Below are 20,160 nucleotides of genomic sequence, written 5' to 3'. Positions count from 1 at the left end.
TTCATAATCATAGGGGTCTATGAACTATGCAACAGACTGTCATTGTTTAGAAGCTATGAATCACTGTATCCTTACTCTAGATTGTGCCTCTAGGTTTGTGACACACTGTATATCCATAGTGCAACATTTCCTAATGTAGCCACAGAGGTATTTTACAGGAGTTAAAGGAAGAATCAGGTAGCTAGGTGGTCCAGTGGATGGAGTACTGGCTTGGAGTCAGGAAGACTTATCTTCTTGGGTTCAAGTGTGGTCCCAAATACACATTAGCTGTGGGACCTTGGGCAAGTCACTTCACCCTCAGTTCACCTCAGTTTCTTCATCTGAAAATGAACTGGAGAAGGAAATGGCAAACTGCTCTAGTATCTTTGCCAAGAAAACCTCAAATGGGGTCACAAAGAGTCAAACAAGACCAAACACAACTGAACAATAACAACAAAGGGAACTATGACTGCTTAGGGGGCAACCTACCCATAACTGATTGTACTAATATTATATCGGTTATTGTACTAATTCTTCTGTTGCAATTGGTCAAGAATTGAGGTCTTCCTGAATTGTCATTTTTGTTGTTGTCCAGTCATTTAGTGCTCCATTCTTCCTGACTCCAGCCCTCACACTCTATCCACAGGACCACCATTGTTATGCTTGGTTCCTATTGAGTTACTCCCTGGTACCATTATGAATTGATATGATTGTGTTGAGTTGGGCTACTTACATGGCTGTCAGTGGTGTCGCATTGTGACTGTATGCTATGCTGGGCTGGTAAGCATGAGGATTGTTGGTCCCTTTCACTTCTCACTGTACTTGCGTAGGTCAAGTTACTTCTTTCCCTTGACTCTTTTTCTTGGACCTGAGTTTTGCTAAGTTACCTTTCAGCTCCTTTCTTCTGGAGAAGTGGTTTTTTCTTTCAAATTAGTCTTGGGAAAACAATGGGTAAGGAAAATAGCCTTGCCCCACATCGTCCTGTTCAGCCCTAGTTTGTCACAACCTCCCCAAGCCAAAGCTGTTAGGTCTAAGTCTCTCTCTCTCTCTCTCTCTCTCTCTCTCTCTCTCTCTCTCTCTCTCCCTCTCTCTCTCTCTCTCTCCCCCCACTCTGGGAAGTTATGAAAATATGAATCAATAATTCTCTCTCTTTCCCTCTAGCTCAAACACTCCCCTCCTCCCAAGAGAATTTCTCCGATGAAATATATTGGAGTTATAAAACATATTTCTCTCCCTGCCCCCTTAGCGTGCTCCCCTTTTGTGTCTCTCTGGTATTTGACTAATGAAACATATAGATCAAGAATACAATGGTTAATCATATTTATCATACTTAAAGACAAAATAAACAAAAAAGGCAAACAAACTCCTAAGAAACAGAAGGGAGAGGGAGGGAGATGGGGAGTGGAGAATCACCAGCCTGGGTCAAAGAAAAATCTCAGCAAAAATAAGATCTGCCCAGACCCAACTTGTAGCCCTGGAATCCAACGATGGCAACTTCATCACTGTAGTGATTCTATGGCAATTGATCTCTGTGACTCCTTCTCTCCCAGTCTCCTGTTCTATCACTTCTAGGTCTGCTCCCTCCTTCCTGACTCCTGGTATGTAGGGGGTTTCTAGAAATAGGTAGACCTGCTGGCATATTATATCTCCAATATTTTGTTATATAGCTAACATTTTCATAGAATCTACTATGAGGCAAACACTGTGCTAAGCTCTTTACAAATATCATCACAATTGATCCTCACAATAACCTTGGTAAGTAGGTACTATTATCATTCTCATTTTACATATGAGGAAACTGAGGCAAATAGAAGTGACTTGCCCAAGGTCACATAGCTTTTATGTGAAGACAGATTTGAACTCAGGTCATCTTGATTCTTGATTCAAGGTTGGACATTCTATCAACTGCACCTTGTATAAATGATTCACAAGCAAAATCATACTCCCTTCTCCCCAATCCCTCCCACAGCTTCTCCAGCTAAGACTAGGATCATGAGCAGCATCCAAGCATTCCTGAGTTGCTGGGAAGTCCTGATAGCTTTCTATATTTTGAATACCAGATTTTGGTGGGGCCAATATGTTGGGGTGACTGCTTAAGCAGACATCACTATCTATCATTGGTCCATCAAAATAGCCAGTTTGTAACATTAGTGAGCATTTCCTGTTGGTATGTTCCTTGGCTCAATCTTGAAGCCAGAGAAAGGGTATCTATCAATTGATATCAGCTGGTCTAGTTAGCATATAGTTGAGACAGTCACAATGCCTGTCTCTCTTGTCTACAACTTTTCTACTTGCCCAATTAAATCACCACAGAATAGAAAATCAAGATAAGCTCTATCTCAGATGAAGTAGGACTCAGTAGATGCCAGCTCCAGCATGCCTGCTTCAGCTCTAACACTTCCACTCTGATAGAAAATGGATCCAATTATTAGCCATGACAGACTTCAGGACATTCTCTACTTCAGAATTTTTAAATAGGCCCAGATTCTGCATATCCTGAAACCATCCTAGATAAAATGGGAGTTAATAGGTCCCTTCTTGTATCCAGAATGGTTTTTAATCAATGAAATTTTGTCAACGACTATGCAGTTCCTTCTTAAGCATCCTTCACAGGATCACATATAAAACTCTAAGAGACCATACAGATCACCTAGTGCAACGTCTTCATTTTACAAATGAGGAAACTGAGGTCCAGAGAGGTTTAGTAACTTGTCCAAGGTTATACAAGTGGTACATAGAAAGGATAGGCTTTGAGCCTAGGTTCTCCATTTCTAAAATTTAATTGTCACACCTGGTACACATACTATATTTTCTCATGATTCTCAATATCACAAGGCTAATGACACATGACCCAAAGATCACCAAGAAAAAAATTCCTTTTGGAATATTTGTCCTAGTTCTGATGGACCTCTTGCCTTCTGCCTCTGATAAAACTAAGAGACCACACCTCCCAGCAGACTCTGGCTGACAGACTCCTGATAACCTGCTTCAGCACAACTAGCTCCAATCTCCCCATCACCTTCCACCACAAAAATATGATAGGTTCATAAAATGTGGAATATGATGGGGCTTTAATTATATTCTGGTTTTTATCTTATTGATGAAGATGGAAAGGTGGTATGTTTAAGTAAATGTGGACATTCTTCTTTAAAGACATGTTCTTAAACTTAGAATTTCTGAAGTGCACTTTTTATTTTACTCCTTTATGTACTTCTAACAGTTTGTCCTGAAAATCCTCGATACTGCTGTTTGTAGCTTTAAAGTGGTCATTCTCTCTCCCTTTTTATCTGTTAAATCGTATGGATCAATTCTAGGGCATGAAAGTTGCGCTGATATCCAAGAAAATAACCAGAGGAAGGCTTTTAGCACTTTGGATGAATACTCTAGTGGGAAAATATTGAATGTGAAGTAACAGGATCCTGGTGAGAATTTCAGCTCTGCTTCTTACTATCTGTGTGACTAAGGGGTGGTTGGTGTCAAAAATGGAGAGAGTCCTGGGCCTGCAATTAGGAAGAACTGAACTCAAGGTTGGTCTCAGACATTTATTAGTTAGTCATGTGACTCAGAACAAGTCATGTAATCTCTATTTGCCTGAGTTTCCTCAACTGTAAAATGGGGATAATGATAACACCTACCTCACAGAGTTTTTGTGATAATCAAATGAAATAAAATTTGAATTAAGCACTTAGTAGAGTGCTTGGTAAATAGTAGGCACCATATAAATGCTTATTTACTAACCTTCCTCCCTCTTCATAAGTGATGATTTCTTCAGGCCTCAGTTTCCTCATCTGTAAAATGAGGAGGTTATACTAGATGATTTAAAATATATATATTTCAATTAATTTTTTATTGAAATCCCACATTGCTCTCACCACTATTCAGCATTTTTGTAATGAGAATCTTAATTCATTCATCATACTTTTAGATTATAAAGGCTTTATCAATTTGGTTTTTATTTGAACAGTGTTCAAAGTGAAAAATAAGGTGAAGAAAAGGTAAGTAGGATGCACATTGAGACAGATAACATTCTGTGAATGATAGAACTCTAGAGTTTTAAAAAGGAAATTTTGAGGGGCAACTAGCTGGCACAGTGAGTAGAGCACCAGCCCTGGAGTCAGGAGGACCTGAGTTCAAACATGACCTCAGACACTAGACACATGTACTAGCTGTGTGACCTTGGGCAAGTTACTTAACCCCAATTGCCCTGGCTTCCCCGCTCCAAAAAAAAAGAAATTTTGAAAATGGAGAGAAATAATAAGAAACAATTTAAACTTATTCTAAGTTTTGTCTACTACCTTTTTCAAAATGAAAGCTTCTTTTTTTGGGGGGAGGGGCACTACTGGACTGTGAACTTCTTGACAGCAAGGACTGGATTTTTGCCTTTCTTTATATGACTATATATAATAGGTGATTCAATATACTAAATGACTTCCTAAATGAAATAATTTCCAAAAATTAAAATACTTCAATAAATATTTCAAATTCTTTATTTATTATCTTTTATTTTCCAAATCACTTGAATTATGATGAAACACATTACATTGATGATATATGATAAGATATGGAAAAGTACTGTACTGGATGAGGAGCTGGATAGGTTGAGATCCGTAGAGGGAGTGCCTACTTCGGTAAGCTCCCAAAGACATTGAAAATATAAGGTTTTTAAACAGAAGAATTAGCTCAAATTTTGGCTTACTTATGGATCACTTTTCTAATAGCTCACCTAGAATCTGAGAGAGTAACCATTAACTTCCTTTCCTTTCCAGTGCCATTGTGGAATGGCTGAAAGCAGGAAGCTGAGTAAGAGGAAACAGAAACAGTGATAAGATTAAAGAAGTTAAGTAAATTAAAGAGGTGGTTAAGGCAAGAAAGAACCACTAGTTCTATTTTCTCTGACTTCTTTTCAAGTCTTAGGAAGAGAGAGGAGGAAAGGCAAGTAGCTTTGAGATTCTGCTCCATGTATGTTCTTGAGCTACCAGAAAATAAAGTACTGAAAATAGGAGTTCTGACAACCAAGCAGTTTTATGAGAAGATAACTAAAAAGTCACTTATGTCAAAGTCTACCGGGAAAGGGGGGAGGTGGGGGGGGAAAAGCAATCCCTAAACAATCCTATACCAAATCTCAAAGTTTTGGGAAAATGAGCAATATATTGTTCCACCTTTCCAAAAAAAAAGTTTGTAGTCCCTGACAGAGGTTATTTTATATAAACTCTATGCATTTAAAAAGAAAAAAAGATCTTGGCTGCTATATGTAACATCAGGAAACTACAATCTGGCTACAGGGGACTGGGGTGCTATGCTTTTTCATTTCTTTGCTATGGACCCAGGGACACGAGAACCAGAGAACTGTATTAAGTCCTGGAGAAGTCTTGCCCCTAAAGAAAAGGCAGCCTCCTTTTCTCCAATTATTTATTCTTTATACTTCTACTCAGCCCACTGCCTTCCACTCGGAAAATTATTTTAAACTCTGGTTTGGCTTATATCTAGGGTCTTCCCAAATTTGGTAATAGAAAGGTAAATGTAAACATAAAAAAATAAGTAGAAACATAAAATGAAAATAAGGTATAGGACAGCTATTTATTTGTTCTGCATCAAAGAAATGGTTAACATACACAAGGTCCACATGCTCCAACTGATAGATTAACACAAGTGAGAAGCAATAATTTAGAACTGCTGCCATACTTTCCTGGGCAAATATTGTAATATGAAGATGTTTGAAGGACCGTTGAATTGATACTTTATATTATACCTTGCTTTGTACTGTCCAAACAATTCCTTCTAGGTATGTCTCTTTGACCTTGTCCTTCTTTTGATGTTCATTTTCTCCTCCAAAAAGAGCTATAGTGAATATAGAGATGGATTCTCTCACAGGATGCACACTGAGAAACCAAGGAAATCCTGAGACACAGGTTCCCATTGAGATGCCCATCTTAAGATCCATGTTAAGATAGTTTTCAGGTCAACTTTAATCAGGTGTAGCAGCAAGCACCTTAGCATACCCAGGATGGCCTGCTAGCACAAGTTCTTTGATCTGCTTTTCTAGGAAAGACAGCTCACAAAGGGGTTAATAATCCTACTTTTAATTACATTCACTAGTTCAGGGGAAGGCTCAGCATGCTGAACAGTCAGAGAAAGCGCAAGCAGAGAAAATACAAGCAGAGAACTTAGCATAAAGGCTCTGACTGCCTGATCAAAGCAATACTGCTGTACACTTTACATATACCACTAGATTGAGAGAGTTTTTTTTTAAATTTTTAGTTTACAACACTCGGTTCTACATAATTTTGTGTTCCAGATTTTCTTCCCTCCCTCCCCCCCTCCTTTCCCAAGATGGCATGGAATCCCATATAACTTCCACATATAACTTCACATTGAATTAATTTACACGCTAGTCAAGTTATGGAGAAGAATTGTGATCAATGAAATGAATCATGAGAAAGAAGAAACAGGACCAAAAAAAAAAACAAACCCAAAAACAAAAACAAAAGAGAGAAAAAGAAAAAAAAGGGAGAGGAAAAGGCTAGCATGAAGTGTGCCTCAATCTGCATTCATACTTCATAATTCTTTCTCTGGATGTGGATAGCATTCTCCATCGTGAGTCCTTTGGAGTTGTCTTCGTACCTTGTGTTGCTGAGAAGAGCGAAGTCTGTCAGGGTTGGTTCTCACAGAATCCATATATCTGTGGTTGTGTATAATGTTCTCCTGGCTCTGCTCCGCTCACTCAGCATTATGTCGTGTAGGTTTTTCCAGGTTGTTATGAAGTCCGTATCATCCCCATTTCTTATGCCACAATAGTATTCCATTACCTTCATATACCACAGCTTGTTCAGCCATTCCCCAATTGATGGGCATCCCTTTGATTTCCAATTCTTGGCTACCACAAAAAGAGCTGCTATAAATATTTTTGTACATATGGGTCCTTTTCCCGCTTGTGTGATTTCTTTGGGATACAGCCCTAGAAGTGGTATTGCTGGGTCAAAGGGTATGAACATTTTTATAGCCCTTTGGGCATAGTTCCAAACTGCTCTCCAAAATGGCTGGATCAGTTTGCAACTCCACCAGCAATGTAACAATGTTCCAATTTTCCCGCATCCTCTCCAGCATTTATCATTTTCCTGTTTTGTTATTTTAGACAATCTAACAGGAGAGATGTGGTATCTATGAGTTGTTTTGATTTGCATATCTCTAATCAGTAGTGATTTTGAGCATTTTTTCATATGCCTATAGATATCTTTAGTTTCTTCCTCTGAAAACTGCCTGTTCATATCCTTTGACCATTTCTCAATTGGGGAATGACTTGTATTCCTATATATTTGGCTCAATTCCCTGTATATTTTAGAAATGAGGCCTTTATCAGAGACACTAGTTGTAAAGATTTTCTCCCAATTTTCTGCTTCCCTCCTAATTTTTGTTGCATTGGCTTTTTTTGTACAGAAACATTTCAATTGAACATAATCAAAATTATCCATTTTGCATTTTGTAATGCTCTATCTCTTGTTGGATCATGAATTCTTTTCTTTTCCATAAATCTGATAAGTAAACTATTCCTTGCTTTCCCAAATTATTTATAGTATCAGCCTTTACTCCTAAATCATGAACCCATTTTGACTTTATTTTGGTATATGGTGTAAGATATTGGTCTGTGCCCAGTTTCTGCCCTACCATTTTCCAATTTTCCCAACAGTTTTTGTGAAATAGTGAACTATTAGCCCAGAAGCTGGCCTCTTTGGGTTTATCAAAGAGTAGATTGCTATAGTTGTTGACTTCTCCATCTTGTATTCCTATCCTATTCCACTGATCCACAACTCTGTTTCTTAGCCAGTACCAGGTAGTTTTGATGACTGCTGCTCTATAGTACAGTTTAATATCTGGTATGGCTAGGCCACCTTCTCTAGCATTTCTTTTGATTAATACCCTAGATATTCTAGACTTCTTGTTCTTCCAGATGAATTTTGTTATTATTTTATCCGGCTCTGTAAAATAATTTTTTGGTAGTTCAATTGGTATGGAATAGATAGATTAATTTAGGTAAAATTGTCATTTTTATTATATTAGCTTGGCCTAACCATGAGCAATTGATATTTTTCCATTTATTTAGATCTGACTTTATTCGCATGAAAAGTGTTTCATAATTATGTTCATATAGTCCCTGGGTTTGTCTTGGCAGATAGTCTCCCAAATATTTTATAGTGTCTACAGTAACTTTGAATGGAATGAGAGAGCTTTTATATCCAAGCAGTTGGGGGATCTGAACATACAGCTACTCAGAGTCTTGACCAGGGAGTCACAAAGTCCTTCTCATAAGTGAACCCCAAAGCAAAATACCAACTCAGAGTATATACACTTTTGGCTAATAGGCATCACAACCCTCAAGACTCAGTGCCTAATTGGCTCTAGTACCAAAAGGTGTGAAAGCCTTCAGCAAGTCTCTCCCCAAGCAAGCTCTTCCTTAGGCAAGTCCCTCCCCCAATGGGGTCCACATGAGGCCTATTAATGGGTGGGAAAGATCTTATTACCCCATTAACATTACACAAAACCCAAGGGTCAGTCAGAGGTCTAGGACCAATCTTGTTTAGCCGAGTCCCTAATCTAGCTGTCCCTTCATAGCACTTGCTCTCATGGTGAAGGAAAGGGCGGCTATTTTACTCTAACCTCTTGCAGGAATTCCCAATTATATGATGACATCTAGGGTGTTGAAATGAGTAAGACTAGATGGAAACTTTCTCCTTTTGATCTGAGGAAGTGCTGGTCCCCACCCTGCCGTTGTCAAATTGCCAGAGGAATTTAGAGAATGCTCCTGGTAGCAGTTTTAAAATTTGTTCATCTTAGGACTCCATTCCACTCTTTAAAATAATTGAAAACTGCCCAAAGAGCTTTTGTTTATAGCTATTGACATTTAAAATGTCTTAGTACTATTATGAAAACAGTTTTGACTTTACAGAGCTCCTGAGGATCCTAGACTACACTTTGAGAATGTCTGCTCTATGGAATGATCCCTATAAACCTATTTCCATGCAAGCTCAGTGTGGTGCAATGCCAGCTAAATATAGGATGTATAATCATACAAAATAAAATTTTACTCATATTCATGTAAACAGAAAAAGGAAAAGCTAATTATGGACCATCAGGAAAAGGAAGTGTTATTTATTTATATGTGAAGAAATGAACAGCAAGTACACCCCCTGCCAGCAGCATCTCAGGGCTTGGATTAAAGGTGAGGTTTCTGCTAGTTTAGTAGAGGAGAAAGGTAGAACTTTAACTGAAGCAATTATGAGACAGAGGAGAGAGAGAAAGAGAGAGATAGAGACAGAGAGACAAAGAGAGACAGAGAGACAGAGACAGAGAGAGCACATTGGCTTTTTTTTTTTTTAGCTGTACTGAATGAGGAGCTAGAAAAACCACACAATCTTCATCATCAGTTAATCCCACAAGGCTTCTTTAGGAAGGAAGGAAATCCTAAACAGTGGCTTTTTTCAAAGTTCAAGGGAAAATTTATAAGAATTGCCTTCATAATGATGAGGGCACAGTCTCTGGGAACCCCTTGAACCCTTGAACTCTCCTTGAATCTTCCCACTCGACCTGGCCTTGGCCTGAGGCTATAACCCTTAAACCCAAATGCCTACCTTGCCCAGTCCTCTATTGTCCAGCTGTTTCCCACCCTTAATCCTGTTTCCCATCCTTAATCCTGATCAAAATATCTATACCCTAGTTCTGTTACCCTAGCCCTTCATGGTATGTCATTTCCATATAGCCTTCAGCTATTTTCCCCACCCTGGAGTCTGACCTCATCCTTAAGTCCCTCCCTAGACCCCTCTTCTGGTCACCCCAGGCCACTCCTCAATCGCTCCCACAACCTTTGTGTATATAATCTCCATCTTGCCTCCATGAAGGTGGTCAGAACCAATCTAGCTCAGATGGGTCTGGCCCTCTTTCCTTACAGGCGTCGCAAGGGGTGGGATCTCTCGGGGCAGGCTTATTTGGCTAACTCTTAATAAACTTTATCTTTCCCTTGGCTGAGAAAGCTTGAGTCGAATTCTTTCGGCAGGACCCGGTGTGTCGGTACTTTGGGGTGTCGAGCACCTCTCACCCCAAACCCTCATCAATACCATACAAAGTACTTTATATATGTAATGTGGGGAGGGAGGGAAGTGAAACTGGTGTCTCTGTCTCCAGGGAGCAGACAACAGAGTTAACAGGTATTAATATGCTACGATGTACAAAGACTTGTTCACATCTTGTTATCTTTTTATAAAGTATCAGGGAATTATCACACTGATTTGGAAAGAAAGCTAGCCATATGAAGACTGGCCAGAATCCTTGAGGCCTTTAAAAAATTAAGCCTGCCAAGCTTTGACTTGGGAATTTTTGACTACTTTAAAAAGTTCTGAAAACTAGGTTATTCTAGACAGGATCACTGTTGCGCTGCATGAATTCTATGCTCCTGCTGATGAGGGCACAGTCTCTGGGAACCCCCTTGAATCTGGAATACAGTCTCTGGGAGCCCCCTTGAACTGTCCTTGAAACTCCCAACTAGATCTGGCCTTCCCCTAAGGCCACAAGCCTCACATTATCATTAGGCCCAAATCTCTATCTAAACCTTGCCCTCTATTGTTACTTTAGATATGCATGCCTACAGTTACGTCCCAACCTTGATATTCCTTCAGGAACTTCCTGCCCTTAATCCCATTCTCTTGGTTCCTGGACTCTGACCCCACCTTATCCTCCTTAGACTCCTCCTCAAGACCCTCCCTGAACCCCTCCTCTAGTTACCCCAGACCACCCTTCAATCCCTCCTACAATCTTTGTGTATATAATCTCCATCTTGCCTCCACGAAGGTGCTCAGATTCAATCTAATTCAGTAGGGATTTCTTAAGACAGCCCATTATGGTGAATCCTTAATAAACTTTCTCTTTTCCCTTGGCTGAGAAGGCTTGAGTCGAATTATTTCGGCAGGACCTGGCATGTAGGTATTTTGTGGTCACGAGCACCCCTAGAAACCTATAATTCCCTTACCTATCATCATTTTGATTTTAACCTCTTCACTGCCAGAGGGCAGTAGGGAGGAAAGGGGATTTTTTTTCTTATAAAATTTTATTGATATCTTTTGTTTATATACAGTCTAAATTCAGCCCTATAACTTTCTCCCTTTTCCCTCCCAGAGGGCTACTCCATTATTTATAGTTTTTAACATAAAAAGAGAGCAAATAATATGCTTCGATCTGCATTCAGACTCGATAATTCTTTTTCTGGATGTGGACAGTATTTTTGATTATGAGTCTTTTGGAGTTATCTTAGATTCTTGCATTGCTAAGAAGACTTAAGTCTATCAAAGTTAGTCATTGCACAATGTGGCTGTTACTGTGTACAATGCTCTCCTGGTTCCGCTCACTTCAGTCAGCATTAGTTCATATCAGTCTTTCTAGGTTTTTCTGAAGTCTGTCTGCTCATCATTTCTTATAGCACAATAGTATTCCATCACAACTTGTTCAGCCATTCCCTGATGGGCATCCCCTGAATTTCCAATTCTTTGCCACTACAAAAAGAGCTGCTATAAATATTTTTGTACATGTGTGTCCTTTTCCCCATTTGTGTGATCTCTTTCGGATACAGATCTAGAAGTGGTATTGTTGGGTCAAAGGGTATGCACATTTTTACAGCCCTTTGGGCATAATTCCAAATTCCTTTCCAGAATGGTTGGATCAGTTCATAACTCCACCAATAATGCATTAATGTCCCAATTTTCCCGCTTCTCCAGCATTTATCATTTCATATATATATAATATATACATATCAGATAATGCTATATTATAAATGTCACATATATGCATCTCTGTAGTCATATTTGTCATTTCTTACATCACAATAATATTCCATTACATTCACGTACCACGATTTATTTAGCTGTGCCCCATTTGATAGACATCTACTTTCCCCCAAGTTCTTTATTATCATAAATAGCACTGATGAGGGCACAGTCTCTGGGAACCCCTTGAACCCTTGAACTCTCCTTGAATCTTCCCACTCTACCTGGCCTTGGCCTGAGGCTATAACCATTAAGCCCAAATGCCTACCTTGCCCAGTCCTCTATTGTCCAGCTGTTTCCTACCCTTAATCTTGTCTTCCCAACAACCTCCTGCCCTTAATCCTGTTTCCCATCCTTAAACCTGATCAAAATATCTATACCCTAGCCATGCTACCCCAGCCCTTTATGGGTTGTCATTTCCATATAGCCTTCAGCTATTTCCCCACCCGGGAGTCTGACCTCATCCCAGTCCTTTCAGGCTCCTCCTTAGACTCCTCCTTAAGTCCTTCCCTAGACCCCTCCTCTGGCCACCCCAGACCACCCCTCAATCCCTCCCACAACCTTTGTGTATATAATCACCATCTTGCCTCCATGAAGGTGGTCAGAACCAATCTAGCTCAGATGGGTCTGGCCCTTTTTCCTTACAGGCGTTGCAAGGGGTGGGATCTCTCGGGGCAGGCTTATTTGGCTAACTCTTAATAAACTTTATCCCTTCCCTTGGCTGAGAAGGCTTGAGTCGAATTCTTTCAGCAGGACCCGGCGAGTCAGTACTTTGGGGTGTCGAGCACCTCTCACCCCAAACCCTCATCATTTATGGTTCCCTGAACCGGGAAGCACTGCTAATCTCAAGTTCTTCTCCAGCCAAGACTGAAGGTATGTGAGCCTCCCTCTCTCCCAATCCCCTTCCTCGCTCTCCAAACATTTTGGATGTTCTTCTCGGGCCTGACCTCAGCAGGTCCCAGTGGGTTGGACAGCTTGGTCCAGTGATCTCAGTGAGTCGGACAGTCACGCTGTCCTGGTCAACCTGACGCTATCAGGTGGTTCTCGGTGGGTCGGACAGCTTGGTCCAGTGGTCTCAGTGAGTCGGACAGTCACGCTGTCCTGGTCAACCTGACGCTATCAGGTGGTTCTCGGTGGGTCGGACAGCTTGGTCCAGTGGTCTCAGTGAGTCGGACAGTCACGCTGTCCTGGTCAACCTGACGCTATCAGGTGGTTCTCGGACCAGTCGGACAGCTCGGTCCAGTGGTCTCAGTGAGTCGGACAGCCACGCTGTCCTGGTCAACTCAACCTGACGCTATCAGGTGGTTCTCAGTCCAGTGGTCATGTCGGAGGCCATGAACCTAAGCGTAGGTTCTGAGGCATGGAGGACATGGACGGATGCCCCATCCAGAAGCATGTGCCAGATCCTTTCAATTGTTTCGGCGCTGGGAAATTGGGAAAATTTCAGGTACCTTTTGTATATTTTGTTTTCTTGTTTTATTTTTTTTGTCTCCCGACAATTACTCCTAACTTCTCCTTTCCTACGGAGGAAGGAACTTCCAGCCCAAACGCCTGAAACGGGTCTAACCTTTTCAATTCCTGCAAGTTCACCCTTAGGTTGTCTTCTGCAAAACTGGGAAAAATCTAGCTGCTCTGCAGAACTTAAAAAGAAAAAGCTGGTATGGCTTTGCAATACTGTTTGTCCTCAGTATCACTTGGAAGGCCATGAAGTATGGCCTATTTTTGGGACTTTAAAACGTAATACTCTTTTACAGTTAGAATCATACTGTCGCAAAGAAGGAAAGTGGATGGAACTTGCCTATGTGATGGCCTTCATGGAGCTCTCTTGGAACCCTGTCCTCAGGAAGGATTGTAAGATGCTTGTAGCTAAAGCTACCCCACAAAAGGGCAATGGGGGTGAACAGGACATTCTGGATGACCCCCTTCTGGTGTCCCCCTCCGTGGAGCCTTCCCCTGAGAAGGCCCCTGCTCAGGCTCCAGTCTCCACGGCTCCTTCAGGGCTTTTTCCCCTAAGGGAAGTGCCTGCCTCCCCTACTGGGGTGCGGAGAGTGCATGTTCCATTCTCCATTTCAGATCTCATTCAGGTCAAAGAGAGGCTAGGGAGATACTCGGAGGATCCCACCAAGTTTACTGAGGGTTTTAGGGACCTGTCCTTACAATTTGAGCTTTCTTGGGGTGATCTGCATATCCTCTTCTCTACCTGTTGTACCACTGAAGAGAAGAAGAGAATCTGGGAACATGCCCAAAAAATGGGGGATAGCTTGGCCAGTGACAACCCAACAACATACCCCCCAGGAACAGCTGCTGTTCCCACTAGTGACCCAGGGTGGGACTATCAAAAAGATGAAGATAGGGGGAAGAGAGACCATATGATAAATTGCCTGTTAAAAGGTCTAAAAACAGCATTCCAAAAGCAGATAAATTTTCTAAAACTTAGGGAGATAACTCAGGGAGAAAAGGAAAACCCTGCCCTATTCCAAGACCGGCTAGTAGAAGCCATTAGGAAGTATACGAATTTGGATCCTGATACTGTTGAAGGGGCAGCAATCCTTAGCATGTATTTCATTAATCAGTCTGCCCCAGATATTAGGAGGAAACTGCAGAAATTGGCAATGGGACCCCAAACACCTCAGGCCCAATTACTGGAGATAGCATTCGGAGTGTTCAATAATAGAGACTTAGTCCAGGCAGAGGAAAAAGCCAGAGACAGAGAACATGCCCAATTCTTGGCGGCTGCCATGGCCAGGAGATTGCCAGAGGGTGCTTCTGGCAACTTTGGCAAAGGGGAAACCTGCTTTCGATGCAACAAGGAAGGCCACTGGTCCAAGGAGTGCCCCTCCGGGGTGTCCCCCAGGGCATCCCCCAGGGCGTCCCCCCGGAAGAAGCCCCCAGGACCGTGCCCAACATGTGACCAGGAGGGACATTGGAGGAAGGATTGTCCCCGAGGATGGAAAAGGGGTAGAGCCACCCCCCAGTACCCTGTTCTCCAGTCTCCACAAGACTCGGAATGAGGGGGAAGCCTGGGGCTTGGCAGTGCTCCCACTTTCTCCATCTCTCTCGCTGAGCCCTGGGCAGACATCGAGGTGGAAGGTAAGGTTACCCGATTTATGATTGATACGGGGGCAACGTTCTCTGTTCTAACTAATTACTCTGGTCCTACCTGCCCCTCAACCCATCGGGTCGTGGGCATTGAGGGAAAAACTAAGGAATGTCATGAGACATACCCTCTCCCCTGCTTATTTGAGGATCTGTTGTTTGAACACTCCTTCTTTATCTCCTCTTGCCCTACCCCGTTGTTAGGTAGGGACCTGATGGTGAAATTGGGGAGCCAATTTTCTATAGTTAAACCTCCCATCTCCCTTCTCCCCCTGCTTAGCAGGCCTCCCCACGTTCCTCCAGAAGTGTGGGAGATAGTTAAGCCAATTGTTTGGGATCAGGGAATTCCTGGGAAAGCTACTCATGCCACCCCAGTCCTTATTCGCCTTAGAGACCCTAATGTGTTTCCCAACTGCCGCCCATATCCAATTAAGCCTGAGGCTTGGGAAGGACTACAACCACTAATTGAAAAATTCCTTAAGCATGAGATCCCGCCCCTATTAAAGGAAGTTATACCTCGTTTTGGCTTACCTGGTTCCTTACAGAGTGACAATGGCCCAGCTTTTATTTCACAGATAACACAGGCTGTGGCAAAGACACTTAAAAATTCCCCTCTGGGGAAATTGTCTTTTCTCAGTACTCCTATACTGCCTGTTTGCTGCTTGTTTGCTTAACCTCTTTGCCAAGTTTGTCTCCTCCAGGCTCCAAGCCATCAACTTCCAGATGACTGCTCAGACCAGGACCCATCCACGCAGGGACAAACTCTACGCCCCTTGGCAGCAGGAAGCAATTTCAGAAGCTGAGACCTTCGTCCCTGACCCCAAAAGAATTTGGGTCCCATTTGTTTGAGGGGGGAATGATGAGGGCACAGTCTCTGGGAACCCCTTGAACCCTTGAACTCTCCTTGAATCTTCCCACTCTACCTGGCCTTGGCCTGAGGCTATAACCATTAAGCCCAAATGCCTACCTTGCCCAGTCCTCTATTGTCCAGCTGTTTCCTACCCTTAACCTTGTCTTCCCAACGACCTCCCACCCTTAATCCTGTTTCCCATCCTTAAACCTGATCAAAATATCTATACCCTAGCCATGCTACCCCAGCCCTTTATGGGTTGTCATTTCCATATAGCCTTCAGCTATTTCCCCACCCGGGAGTCTGACTTCATCCCAGTCCCAGTCCTTTCAGGCTCCTCCTTAGACTCCTCCTTAAGTCCTTCCCTAGACCCCTCCTCTGGCCACCCCAGACCACCCCTCAATTCTTCCCACAACCTTTGTGTATATAATCACCATCTTGCCTCCATGAAGGTGGTCAGAACCAATCTAGCTCAGATGGGTCTGGCCCTTTTTCCTTACAGGCGTCGCAAGGGGTGGGATCTCTCGGGGCAGGCTTATTTGGCTAACTCTTAATAAACTTTATCCCTTCCCTTGGCTGAGAAGGCTTGAGTCGAATTCTTTCGGCAGGACCCGGCGAGTCAGTACTTTGGGGTGTCGAGCACCTCTCACCCCAAACCCTCATCAGCACTGCTATGGGAAGGGTTTTTCCTCTTCTCTTTCCTGAATTGGCCATGGCATCTTATAGCAGAGATATTTACCTAGTAGAAGACACTGTAGCCAGGCCTGAGCAGTCAAGGCAAGCATTTTGAAGCAAGAAGAAGGGAGGAAGCATTCAAAGCAGGAAGAGGATTTAAGAAACAAGACCTCTGGAAGTAGAGAGGAGAGATGATTATTGATTCAAGAGTGGACTAACTTTGACAATCAGAAGTTGAGTTGTGGAGAGGATATGAGCTGGAGAATTCAACTGACCAAGGAATTGGGGTTGGGATTTACTGATGATTCTGTGAGAAAAGATGTCAAAGTACCATTGATGTGAATTGCTTTGGCACATCAGTTAGTAAACATTTATTAAAGACCTACTATATGTCCTGTACTATGCTAAGGATCTAGGACAGGGGGTGGTGAGCCTGTGGCCTTGAGGCCACGTGTGGCCCTCTAGGTCCTCAAGTGTGGCCCTTTGACTGAATCCAAACTTCACAGAACAAATCCCCTTACACAAAGGATTGGTTCTATGGAGCTTGGACTCAGTCAAAAGACTGCACCCAAGGACCTAGAAGGTCACATGTGACCTAAGGCAGCAGGCTCATCACCCCTGATCTAGGATACAGATACTTGTCCCTGCCCTCAAGGAAGTTACAATAGAGTGAAGGGAAACAATATACAAAAGAAAGTTGAAAGAAGAGGGAGGAGAATAGAGTCCTGTTCAAAGGAGTGGAGCTAGGTGGGAAATAAAGAAATGATTGATCTGAAAGTCCTCTTTAAAAGGAGTGTTTGGGAGAAGTTCTTTGCTCTACTCCTCAGTCCTCCAATCAGAGGGGCAGAGGGTACTGAAAGTTCTGATATAAATTCTCTACATCTGTAGTCACTACTATTTTACTCTAAATGACCTACATTTCTACTAACACTGCAGGTATTTTGAGGAGAGTATGCCCCAGGTTCAGGTGGGAGGGGATATTGTGTAGATAAAATAATTTTCTCATTAGTTGTTGTTGTTGAGTCATTTCAGTCATGTCCAACTCTTTGTGACCCTATTTGGGGTTTTCTTGGCAAAGATACTATGCTGTTTCCTTCTCCAGCTTATTTTACAGACAAGGAACTGAGGCAAACAAGGTTAAGTGACTTGCCCCAGTTCTTATTATGCTATCTTATTAAATTCCTTTGCTTTGAGCCCATTTTAGTTCTGGCTGACTGTTATAGGTAAACTTACTGGTGAAGCCCTATAGTTTTAGGAGTGAGGGATCCATAGGGTAGCCCTGTCAACCTGGGATTAATCACTCCTCTTGGGACTGAGCCTTTAAGCTTGTGAGTACTGGATTGGAAAGTTGGACCAAGGTGCTCCACATACAAAATCTCATTTGAGACTCACAATTCAGAAAAGCTGCTCATCAGAGCTTATCTAGAGTGTCAGGCCTGGAGTCAAGAAGTGCCATCTTCCTGAATTCAAATCTGGCCTCAGCCATTCACCAGCTGTGTGACCCTAGGCAAGTCACTTAACCTTGTTTGCAGCAGTTCCTCATCTCTAAAATGAGCTGGAGAAGGAAATGGCAAATCACTCCAGTATCTTTGCCAAGAAAACCCCAAATGGGGTCATGAAGAGTCAGACACAACCAAAACGACTGAATAACAACAACAAAATACTAGCTCATGAAGAATTACTAGATTATACAGATATTATCCAGTATAATAACCTCCTCTCATCCCATTTTACAGAAGAGAAAACTAGAGTGGTGAAGGACGAAGGGACTAGTAGCTAGTGGCAGAGGCAGTATGAAAACACCAATCATCTGATGTCAAATTCAGGGCACAACAAATGTACTTTGGGAAAACAGGTATCCACATAAAAAAAAAATCATGGCTCCTTGAAGTATTGAAGTATACCTATATGCATAAATATAACCTGGAAACAGTCAGTTAAAGGTTAATTTCCAAAGAATTCTTGAAGATACCAACACTGCTGTTACATCCTCTAGGTACCTTTTTTTTCTGCTTGCTTTGTACTGGTTGCTGTGTTTTGAAGCAACTTCCTTCTCAAGTGAAAATCCTGGAATCCAAAAGGCCAATGGAATCATAGATAGATTGAGCAGTGATCTCAGCAATCCATCTTGACCAACTTTCTCAGTTTTCAGGTGAGAAAACCAAGATACATAAAGCTGAAGCAGCTTGCCCAAGAACATCCATCTTTTTAAAAAATTAGCTGTGCAGGTAGAATTGGTAAAGTCCATTTCTTTCTTGTTCCTCACTTTGAGCTGGGTTTTCTATGCAGTTTAGGTGAACTCACAAATCATTAAACTTTGTTATATTTTAAAACAACTGGGGCAGAGTAGAGCAAAATAGAATAAAAATCTATTTCCTGAAAAAAAATTTTAAATGCCCCTTTCCCATTTTTTAGTTGTGATTAGTGATTCAATCACATGACATAACTGTTATAACCTTACTCTGATGCATAGTAAAGTCCAATCCAACATATATTTATTAAGTACCTACTATATGTCATGCACTGTGCAAAGTGATGGGGATACAATTAATAAAAAGACAGTCCCTGCCCTTAATGGAGTTCACAATCTAATGGGGAGAGACAGGAGGCAGAAAAGTAGTTGGGAGATGGAGGGGGAAGAGACCAGGGAGGGTACTGGCTCAGTGGAATTGGAAACAGGCAAAGAAGCAAATACAGAATGGAGTGAGCAAAGTCTGGTTTCCTCTATAAAGGAAGGCATTGGGAGGAGTTTAGTACTCTACCCTCCAGCCCTCCAATTAGAGGGAAGAGGAGGCTGATGGAGGTGGTGTCGGCTGAGTTTGAGTTGGCAGCATGGTGATGAGCTTAACCTAGGAGAGGCATCTTCTTCCAAATGGAGTTGAAACCAGGCAGAGCAGTAGAAACGGAGTGGAATGACTTGACCTGTGACAGATAAGGATCATCATAGTTAAGTTGGGAAATGTTTATCACCAGGTCCCAGGTAATGAATTTTAATGACCACAATGCCTCATGAAGGCAGGTTATTAAGGGGTGGAGGGGGCTGCTGTTTGTGTTTGTTATGGCCCATAGAGATGAAACCACAAACTTCTTGAGGTACTAAAGAAGTGAGATAGGCAGCTATCTCAGAAAGTAAGCCAGAGTGGGGAAAAATAGAGTTAGACAGGATTTTAGAGGTCATCTGCTTCAACGCCCTCATTTTACAGATAAGGAAACTGAGGCAAAGAGTGATTAAGCAACTTGCCCAAGGACACACAGGCAATAAATGATAGAACTGGAATTTAAACTCAGGTCATCTGACTTTACTATTCTTTTGGCTACACCATGCAGTCTCTGAAGATACATTTGATCAAGCAATTGGCAAACATTAATTTAGTACATATTAGGTACCAGGCACTGGGCTAGGTGAAGCTCTAGGACTCATGGTAAATGTAAGGATGATGTACTCAATCTTTACTGCTATTTTAAAGGTTTGAGACTTCTAGATACCAGGCAAGAGTTTTGTCTTAACCCTTAAGTTGCTGCTACCCAGTAAGAAAGAATGGGACAAAAGTAGTAAGTTTGGCAATCTCTAGTCAGTTTCAGCAAGGTTTTAGAAAGATTCACTCTTCAGTCAGCTTGATCCCCAACATGGAAACCTAGGAAAATCTCTTGATTGGATATCCCAGAAGGTATCAAATCTGTCTTTGAAAGCATTCTGACCATAGAGTCATGGGATCAGAGATTTAGAGATGGAAGGGACCTTTGCAGTCATTTAGT

This window comes from Trichosurus vulpecula, chromosome 5 (genome assembly GCF_011100635.1).
Source record: "Trichosurus vulpecula isolate mTriVul1 chromosome 5, mTriVul1.pri, whole genome shotgun sequence".
Taxonomy (NCBI): Eukaryota; Metazoa; Chordata; class Mammalia; order Diprotodontia; family Phalangeridae; genus Trichosurus; species Trichosurus vulpecula.
This window is presented reverse-complemented; position numbering follows the sequence as displayed.